At 52.4% G+C, this 9,574-nt stretch overlaps 1 pseudogene; it reads right to left on the bottom strand.

The window, feature by feature from the left end:
* Positions 1-3,273: 3,273 nt before the first annotated feature.
* Positions 3,274-7,700, bottom strand: LOC120434374 (annotated as a pseudogene).
* Positions 7,701-9,574: the final 1,874 nt, after the last annotated feature.

Genomic DNA, 9,574 nt, shown 5'->3' with positions numbered 1-9,574 from the left:
TCATTTGAAAATTGTGGAGTAGTTAATGGCGAAAAAGCGTGCGGAGCAACGAAGAATAATAATAAAGAATAAAGAGAAACAGGAACTCAAGGTGTGGATGCCTCCAGCATCCACACAATAATAATAAAGAACTAAGCGAAAATTTCAGAAGAAATTTTGTGTGCTATGCGCTGCTAATCACTGTAGTTTGCCATTCATACGACTGCAGAAACGGCTAAGAAGAGCAGCCATTCTCACCATGAACTATGGTAAAACAAACACCGCTCAACCACAGATGACAGCTTACAGTTTGTGTAAAGATGATTACTTTGTACAGCATGGATTTGCAGGGCGCTGTGCACAGGTTCATGAGCAGAAGTCCCATTGTACCACAGCAGACCCGACAATGTTTGCATGAACACACTTTGAAGCATTACATTATAGACCACTTTTCACACATACATTCACTTTTGTTTTTGTTATTTTTACAGTGTTCTGAATTATGAACAATGGTCTACAGCCAATCCTGTATTATTACAAACTTTGGTTTGTGATTCAGATAACTATTTAATAAAGCTAAATATTTATATGAGAGTAAGAAAGAAAGTTATCTTGTGTCACCTTTCTCTGTACTAACTCCCCTAAAACTTTGCTGGATCATACCTGCAGTTACAGCTGTCAGCTACAAAAAAGGCTTGGTCTTTGTCTCTCAGAAACAACTCATAACTTCCTTCAACTCTATTCATGTCACCTAAAGTGTAATACGTTTCTCCATCACCAGTTCAGCTCTGATGATTCCAGTAAGGACATCTCTGATTTCATCTTCATGCTCCAGCAAACATCAGCTGATACTAGAAATTAAAATCAAGAATTCTAACAGCAGCTGATCAAGCTTAAACGTGCTGCTGTTGTTTAGCGCGATAAATAAGCGAACAGCCGATCATTGATCAGTTTCAGATTGGCGTTTCAACCGCGGAGATGACAGGGAGGCTTCATAGCGACAGAATAAATCATGTTTTTCTCTGGTATGGACGATTCCGTTTATGCAACCGCGCAACTCTATGAACTAACCTAATGGATATAAATAAGTCAGCGTCAATGTAACTTAATTCGCACACAGCTGTATATGGCTCCGTCACGATTGTAAAGTCACACCTCGCGTTATGCTTTCGGTCGTCATCGTAACATAATCCTTTCTGTCATACACGGTGGATGCTGCCACTGTTGTAGCTCTGCGTTATAGCACCACCAAACAACTCAGTTATTTTTCCACATCCAGCTGTAACTCCGATTCTGTGCGAGCATTTGTGAGAGACCGGGAGGTGAAACGACAGAGAGAGTCCCTCGCTATCCATTTGCAGCCAAGTCGGCAGCTAGCTAGGTAGCCGGGCTAGCTGTCAGGCAGGACCGACGTTGTCAGAGCACTGTCGCTAAATATGGGATGTCTTGATAAAACAAGCAGATATTTGAAGTTTACACACCTACATTCTCGCCTGAAAATATCTTAAAAGTTTATTTTGTGACCTAGAAACACGAATAAAAGACATATAAAGCGAAGTGGTGGCCGCCATTGTTCACTCTGTAGAGGCGTGCTATGAATTGTGGGATATGGAGTTTTCAACACAAGGATAAATCTTTTCGGCTGTACTACTCCCGGTATACCACTAGAGAGAGCCAAGACACCACAAATGAAGTCTGTTTATTTGGCGCCAAAAGATGAATTGGCCTAAATTTGTACTAAAATATTAATATTTAAAAAACTATAAAAGTCATAAACACCAAAAGTCACAACATAATAGTCCAGCTCCAGCCGCACAAAATGATCTAACATATGTAATCCTAATGTCAAAACTGTTTGGCAGAGGAGCGCGGGAAAATTTTCACTAAAATATTAATATTTAAAAACTATAAAATTCATAAACACCAAAAGTCATAGCACACCATTCCAGATCCGGCCGCACAAAATGAGGTAACATATATGAAGCTTGTCTCAAAACTGCGGGCGTGATAATGCGAAAATTTAGGCGGAAGATGGAGAATAATAATAATAAGAATAATAAATCCGACGAATAGTAATATGTGTGCCTCTTGGCATAGGCACACATAATAAAGAGAAACAGGAACTCAATAGTGTGGATGCCTAAAGCATCCACACAATAATAAAGTAGAATAAAGAATAAAGAGAAACAGGAACTCAATAGTGTGGATGCATAAAGCATCCACACAATAAAGAGAAACAGGAACTCAATAGTGTGGATGCCTTAAAGCATCCACACAATAAAGAGAAACAGGAACTCAATAGTGTGGATGCCTCCAGCATCCACACAATAATAATAAAGAAGAAAGAGAAACAGGAAAACAATAGTGTGGAAGCCCTTTAGGGCATCCACACAATAAAGAGAAACAGGAACTCAATAGTGTGGATGCATAAAGCATCCACACAATAAAGAATAAAGAGAAACACGAACACTATAGTGTGGATGCCTTAAAAGCATCCACACAATAAAGTATAAAGAATAAAGAGAAACAGGAACTCAATAGTGTGGATGCCTAAAGCATCCACACAATAAGAATAATAAATCCGACGAATAGTAATATGTGTGCGTCTTGGCATAGGCACACATAATAAGAATAATAAATCCGACGAATAGTAATATGTGTGCCTCTTGGCATAGGCACACATAACAACAAAAAAAGGCGCTCTCTCACCGGAAACACAGTGCCGAGAGAGCGGTCACTCGTCACCATAACAACATGACAACAAACACATAACTGTAATAACAGAACAAACCCCAAACAGCCCTGGCCTGCTACATAGCCCCCACCTAAGGGGTCAGTCGTCCCCAACAGCCCCATTACCCCACACAAAGTCCTGTAAGTGTCCGGGTGCCTTCTTCTGGCGCAAGTCACTCAGATCAGAACCTGGGGTGTCACCAGCATCCCCTGCCCCGGCATCTGCCGGAGCGAGCGGTCGGTACGGTGAAAGCCTGTCCCGGTGCAACACCACCATGCGCCCCGGGCCCGGCATGCGGATACGGTACACCACTTCCGTTAGCCGCTCCACGACCTCCGCCGGCCCTTGCCAGTGACTGCACAGTTTGGGGGACACTCCTCTTGCGAACCGGGCAGTACACCCAAACCTTGTCGCCAGGCACAAAAGCCTCCCCCCGGCACTTGGTGTTGTAGGCCCTTTTCTGTCGTACTCCGGCGCTGGCCTGGGCCTGGCGGGTGTAGTCGTGAACCACCTGCAGCCGCTCCCTCAGCCTCCTGTAGTAGTCCATCTCTGGCCCACCGTCAATCTCTGGCTCGGGGGGGGGACCCAAACACCAGATCCACAGGCGTCCGGAGCTCCCGCCCAAACATCAAAGCGGCAGGCGTGCACTGGCTGGACTCCTGAACCGCAGTCCGATACGACCAAAGGACCAGGGGCAGATGTCGGTCCCAATCCCGCTGGTGGCGGCTGGTGAAAATGGCGAGCTGGGTAGCCAGTGTGCGGTTAAAACGCTCAACCAAGCCGTCGCTTTGCGGGTGGAGCGGTGTGGTTCTTGTCTTCTCCACCCCCAGCCACCGGCAAATCTCCCCGAAGACCTTCGATTCGAAGTTGCGCCCCTGGTCACTGTGGAGCTCAGCCGGGACCCCAAAACGGGCGAACATCTCCTCCACCAGCCTCTCTGCCGTCGTCGTCGCACTCCTGGTCCGGCACCGCGTAGGCCTCCGGCCACTTTGTGAAATAGTCCATCGCCACCAGCACGTACCGGTTCCCTGACTCCGTGACGGGGAAAGGCCCTAGGACGTCCACTCCCACTCGCTCCATCAGGGCCCCCACCAAGTACTGCTGAAGGGGGGCAGTGGAGCGTTGAGTGGGGCCCTTCTGCGCCGTGCAGGTGTCACAGCAGTGCACGTGAAGTTCCACATCCCGTCGACAGCCAGGCCAGTAGAACCGTCCCCTGAGGCGGCGGAGAGTTTTGGCGTTCCCATAGTGGCCTGCCCCCACCGAGCCGTGGACAAGCTCAAGCACCTGCGACCGCAGCGACCGAGGCACCAACAGCTGCAGGAGATCTCTGCCCTGACCGGGGGCCCGCCATCTCCGGTACAGGAGGCCGTCGTGGGTCTCCAGGTTGTTGTGCTGGGAGTAGTAGGCGCGGCGGAGAGTTTTGGCGTTCCCATAGTGGCCTGCCCCCACCGAGCCGTGGACAAGCTCAAGCACCTGCGACCGCAGCGACCGAGGCACCAACAGCTGCAGGAGATCTCTGCCCTGACCGGGGCCCGCCATCTCCGGTACAGGAGGCCGTCGTGGGTCTCCAGGTTGTTGTGCTGGGAGTAGTAGGCGCGCGCGGAGGAGATTCCCATAGTGGCCTGCCCCACCGAGCCGTGGACAAGCTCAAGCACCTGCGACCGCAGCGACCGAGGCACCAACAGCTGCAGGAGATCTCTGCCCTGACCGGGGGCCCGCCATCTCCGGTACAGGAGGCCGTCGTGGGTCTCCAGGTTGTTGTGCTGGGAGTAGTAGGCCTTCACCTCGGGCTCCTGACCCGACACCCCCATCCAGTCAGGGCGTTGCGCCGCCTCCACCCAGGCCCCCACCTGACCCAACGTCGCGTCGGCCTCCTGCTCCCGCTTCAGCTGCTGCGTTGTCAGTGGGAGCCACCCCCCTCCGCTGGCTGTGGCCTGAGCAGTAGCCACCCCCAGGGCCTCCTGAGCCCGCTCCTCCTGTCGCAGACAGTAGCGGCACTCGACGGCCATGCAGGGCCGTCTGGAGAGGGCATCAGCGTTGCCATGCTGCCGACCTGCCCGATGCTGGATCTCGAAGTCGTAGCCCTGAAGGACCTCCAGCCAGCGGGCCACCTGACCTTCTGGGTGTTTGAAGTTCAGGAGCCAGGTCAGAGATGCATGGTCAGTGCGCAGGAGGAACCGGCAACTGTGCAGTTATGGCCGGAAGTGCCGCACCGCTAGCACTACGGCCAGCAGCTCCCGCCGGGTCACGCAGTAGTTCCTCTCGGCTCGCCCCAGAGCACGGCTGAAGTATGCCACCACTCGTTCTCCGGCCTCGCCCTGCTGGGAAAGGACCGCCCTGACTCCTACATTGCTAGCGCCAGTGTCCACAATGAAAGGTTGCCGGCGCCGGGTAAGCCAGAACTGGGGCTCTGGTGAGGGCCTCCTTCAGCTGTGCAAAAGCCGCAGCGCAGGCATCACCCCAGCCAAACGGCTGGCCCTTGTCAGTCAGGTGGTGGAGGGGGCTGGCTATCGTCGCGAACCCCTTGATGAACCGACGGTAGTAGGAGGCTAGGCCCAGGAAGCTCCGCAGTTCTTTGACGTTCGAGGGAGTCGGCCAGTCTCGGACCGCAGCCACCTTTGCGGAATCGGTGGCGATACCTTGAGCGCTGATCACATGGCCCAAGAACGTAGTCTCTCTCGCCAACAGCCGGCACTTCGCAGGGTTGAGGCGCAGCCCAGCTCAACGGATGGCGCTGAAGACCTCGCTCAGGTGAGACAGTGCACTGTCGAAGTCGCCACCGTGCACCAACAGGTCATCCAGGTACACAACACAGCGGCTACGAGGGATGTTCACGAGCACCCTCTCCATCAGCCTCTCAAACGTCGCTGGCGCATTGCAGAGCCCAAACGGCATGACCCTGAACTGCCACAGCCCCTGTCCAATGGTGAATGCAGTCTTAGGCCTTGCTTCGGGGGCTAGGTCCACCTGCCAGTAGCTGCTGTGTAGGTCGAGGGAGCTGAACCAGCTGGAGCCGGTAACGTAATCCAGGGCCTCGTCGATCCGTGGAAGCGGGTACGAGTCCTTCTCGGTGACTGCATTGAGACGGCGAAAATCCACGCAGAACCTCGGGCTGCCATCCTTCTTCCCCACCAGGACCACGGGTGCCGCCCATGGGCTGTTGGACGGCTCGATCACCCCAGCCGCAGCCATCTCATGGATCTTTTCCTCTGCCACCTGCCGTTTGGAGAGGGGCAGCCGGTGTGGGCACAGACGGATGGGTTGAGCAGAGCCTGTGTCGATGGTGTGCTGGACCAGCCCCGTCTGCCTGCAGTCTTTGTCACTGGCGGCACAGATGTCCACATTCTCATCCAGGAGGCACCTCAACCGCTGGCGCTGGTCAACGTTGAGACCTACGCTGCTGCGCTGCCACAGGTCACCAACAGCCTCGGTTGTCTCGGTCGAGGGAGATTTGTTGGGCTGAGAGGCCGGGGCTGAGGTGCGTAGAGATGACCCGGAGCCACCGGCACCCGAAATCTGCTGAGCGGCAGCCGCCCGACGCCTGTCTCGTCTGGCTCGGGTTCCCTCCGCTCCCTGCTTTTGACCGCACTGGAGGGCAAGAGTCTCTGTGCCAAGAGTGATATCCCGCTTTGCGGTGTTGACGCAGGCCCCCCAGCGGGTCAGCAGATCAAGGCCGATGATGCACTGGTCTTGAATGTCAGCAAGCCAGAAGTCGTGCACCAGCTCCAGGTCCTTCACTCGGACCCGCAACGGTTTCTTCCCCCGCATATCAGCCCTCTCACCCGTCACCGTCATCAGCTGGGTGTCGGTGGGCGACCAACCCTTCACCAATGGCCCGGACGTTCCAGGGAGCACGCCAGGTCGTATCAGGGAAATGGTGGACCCCGTGTCCACCAGGGCCTGGCATGGCAGGTCCTCAACACAGCAGCTCAGGTAGAGTCACTTGAGGTGCCCAACTCGGCCCACCACCGTGCATCGTCCTTGGAGGGGGGCAGGAAGCTGGAGCGGTGGTCCCCTCACTACACCGCTCCCTCCCTGTTTCCCTGAGGCTGCGTAGTCCTGGTCTTCGGGGCAGGTGCTGGGCAGTCACGCGCCACGTGGCCAGGCTCATCGCACTGGTAGCAGCGGTCGGTCGGTCGACGGGGACGCCTCCGGGGCACCGAGGGTTGCAACTGGCATATCTCGACGACCTCCCCCTCCCCGTCGCAGTCTGCGACTCTGATTTGGGGGCAGTTTGGGGGGGGCACCTGCTGGTTAGGTTGCGAGGTGAACACCAGCTCGGCCCTCTCAGCCTCAAGGAGCGCCTCACGGAGAATTTGAGGCATGGCCAGGCGGACGTGTTGACGTAGTCGCTCTGGAGTCCTCGCAGAAAAGCATGCAGGCTAAGCTCCTCACGGGCTGCTGCTGGGAACTCTGGGTAGCCACGACGAGCATGCAGCAACACGTCCGCTGCAAAGGTGCCCAGGCTCTCCCCCGGCCGACGGCTCCGGTTGGTCAGCTGCTCTCTGCTCTGATCAGTGGAGTGCCGCTGCCCAAATCACCTCTCGAGTGCTATGGTGAGGGTCTAGAGCTCATGCTGCTCTGACGGGGCTAGGTCAAGGAGTGCCTGCAGTGCATCTCCTTCCAATGCTAGCGCTAAGTGTGTAGCAGCCTCTTCGTCGCTCCAGCCATTATGCCTCGCGGCTAGCCGTACTTGTGAGAGGTAGGGCTCTAGCGGGGTTAGCCCGTTGTATTTCGGTACCTTAGCTGGCGTTGCAGGCGTCACTGCTCGCTGTCGGGGGCTCGGTGTGTCGGTCGACAGAGGCAGCCCATGAAGCATTGCCCTAGCGTCTGTCGCGATGGGCCGCCACCGCGGTGCGCTCGCACCGTCGGGACCTGTCGGGGGACTTACATGGCCGCTCGCTTCCTCTCTCCTCGATCGCCAGCTTCCCAAGCAGCGGATGCTCTCCTCGACAGCTTGCTCCAGCCTCCGATTGTCTCTCTCCATTATGGCGAGGGTGAGCAATCCCACTTCTGACACCAATGTGGCGAGCTCAGTCACGGAGGAGACAAAGGTTTCTTTGGGAGCACCCGTTTATTTTATAACCGGCCCAGAACACTGCCGCTACCACCCTCCTCAGCGCGGCAACAACATAAACAACAAAAAAAAGGCGCTCTCTCACCGGAAACACAGTCGCTGAGAGAGCGCGTCACTCGTCACCATAACAACATGACAACAAACACAGAACAAACCCCGAACAACCCTGGCCTGCTACAATATTATTAAATAAACACTGTTAGTGGAATGTTTGGGGATTGGCACATGGAAGACCAAGAACCAGTTGGGAGATGTCAAATCCGAGAAATCTTTTAGGAAAGAATAACTCAACCTAAAAACAGAAAATTCAGCAAGCTCCAATGCTTTTAATCAAGGACAGACGTCCTGTTTCAGTAAGCAACATTAGTAAAATTAGAATATGTGACAGCTCGGCAGCCACATAAAAGTTAAATTTTTGTATTGGATATTTATTTATTTATGTTTTTATTTTTTACAGACTGTATCAAACATATCCATGACCCTATCTGTTATGGTGTTAGGCACTGTAAGATGTTCTAGTCCAATATACCCACCTCCACACACCCCAAGTCTTGCTCTTTGTGTCTTTTGAATTGTAGTTCAGCTAGACTGGTGGTATGGGCATGTGTGCGTAATCAGTCTACATGCACATATAATGATATACCATTGCAGAGATGGTATATCAGAGATGCCCAATGACATGGAAGGTGATTGCTGTGTTTGGAAAAAATGACATGTTCTGCAGGAAACTTTGACAAAAAATCTTTATGTTGGTTTGTCTAGTGTTTTGGCTCCTTATTGGTATTGCAGCGCTGACAGCGTTTTTTTCTGAGTGGTGATACAGTTTAGGAGTAGAGCGCCCACAGTCCAAGTATTAAATGTTCTGTCTTGACAAACAGTCCATATGTTTGAGTTTCATGCCAGAAAGGCTGAGTCAATTGCTGGCACAAAGCTTGCCACCTTGGAGGAGGTGGTCGGTGACAGAATGCTGGTAAGACTACTAGCAATCAAGGATGACTCCCACCCCCTCCATAACACACGGACAATCTGAACCTTTTTTCAGTTTTTATTAGATAGGTACAGTGAAGACTTGACAGGAAAGTGGAGGAGAGGAAGACGTGCGGCAAAGGGCCATGGCCGGCTGCTCTCAGTCATACGGCATATGACTGAGAGGAGAGGAAGACGTGCGGCAAAGGGCCATGGCCGGCTGCTCTCAGTCATACGGCATATGATCACCCGCTCATCCCACTGAGCTAAACCGGTGTGTTAATATTATATATTATAATATCTCATTACCCAGTTGAATCCATCTCCCCATTAAAGTGGAGTAATGAATGGTTAGTCAGGCACAGCTATGGGTATATGGTCAGCAATAGTCCTGATGAGTATTAATGGATCAGATTTTAAGTTTACCCATTACTCTTTGAAATAGGTCGCAGTTACACGATATAAAAGAACAACGAAGCATAACACAAAACCATTACTTCCTGTTTGCACGCACTGTTCTTTGTATGTAGTTTTGTGTTTTTTACTGTGTTTTTAATTTCAATTCAATTCAATTCAATTTTATTTATATAGTGCCAAATCACAACAAAAGTCACCTCAAGGTTTTATTTATATTGTACAGTAGATAGCACAATAATAAATACAGAGAAAAACCCAACAATCATATGACCCCCTATGAGCAAGCACTTTGGCGACAGTGGGAAGGAAAAACTCCCTTTTAACAGGAAGAAACCTCCGGCAGAACCAGGCTCAGGGAGGGGCGGGGCCATCTGCTGCAACCGGTTGGGGTGAGAGAAGGA

Source organism: Oreochromis aureus, linkage group 18 (assembly GCF_013358895.1).
Source record: "Oreochromis aureus strain Israel breed Guangdong linkage group 18, ZZ_aureus, whole genome shotgun sequence".
NCBI lineage: Eukaryota > Metazoa > Chordata > Actinopteri > Cichliformes > Cichlidae > Oreochromis > Oreochromis aureus.
Note: the sequence above shows the minus strand (reverse complement) of the source record. Positions and strands in the feature narration are given on the sequence as shown.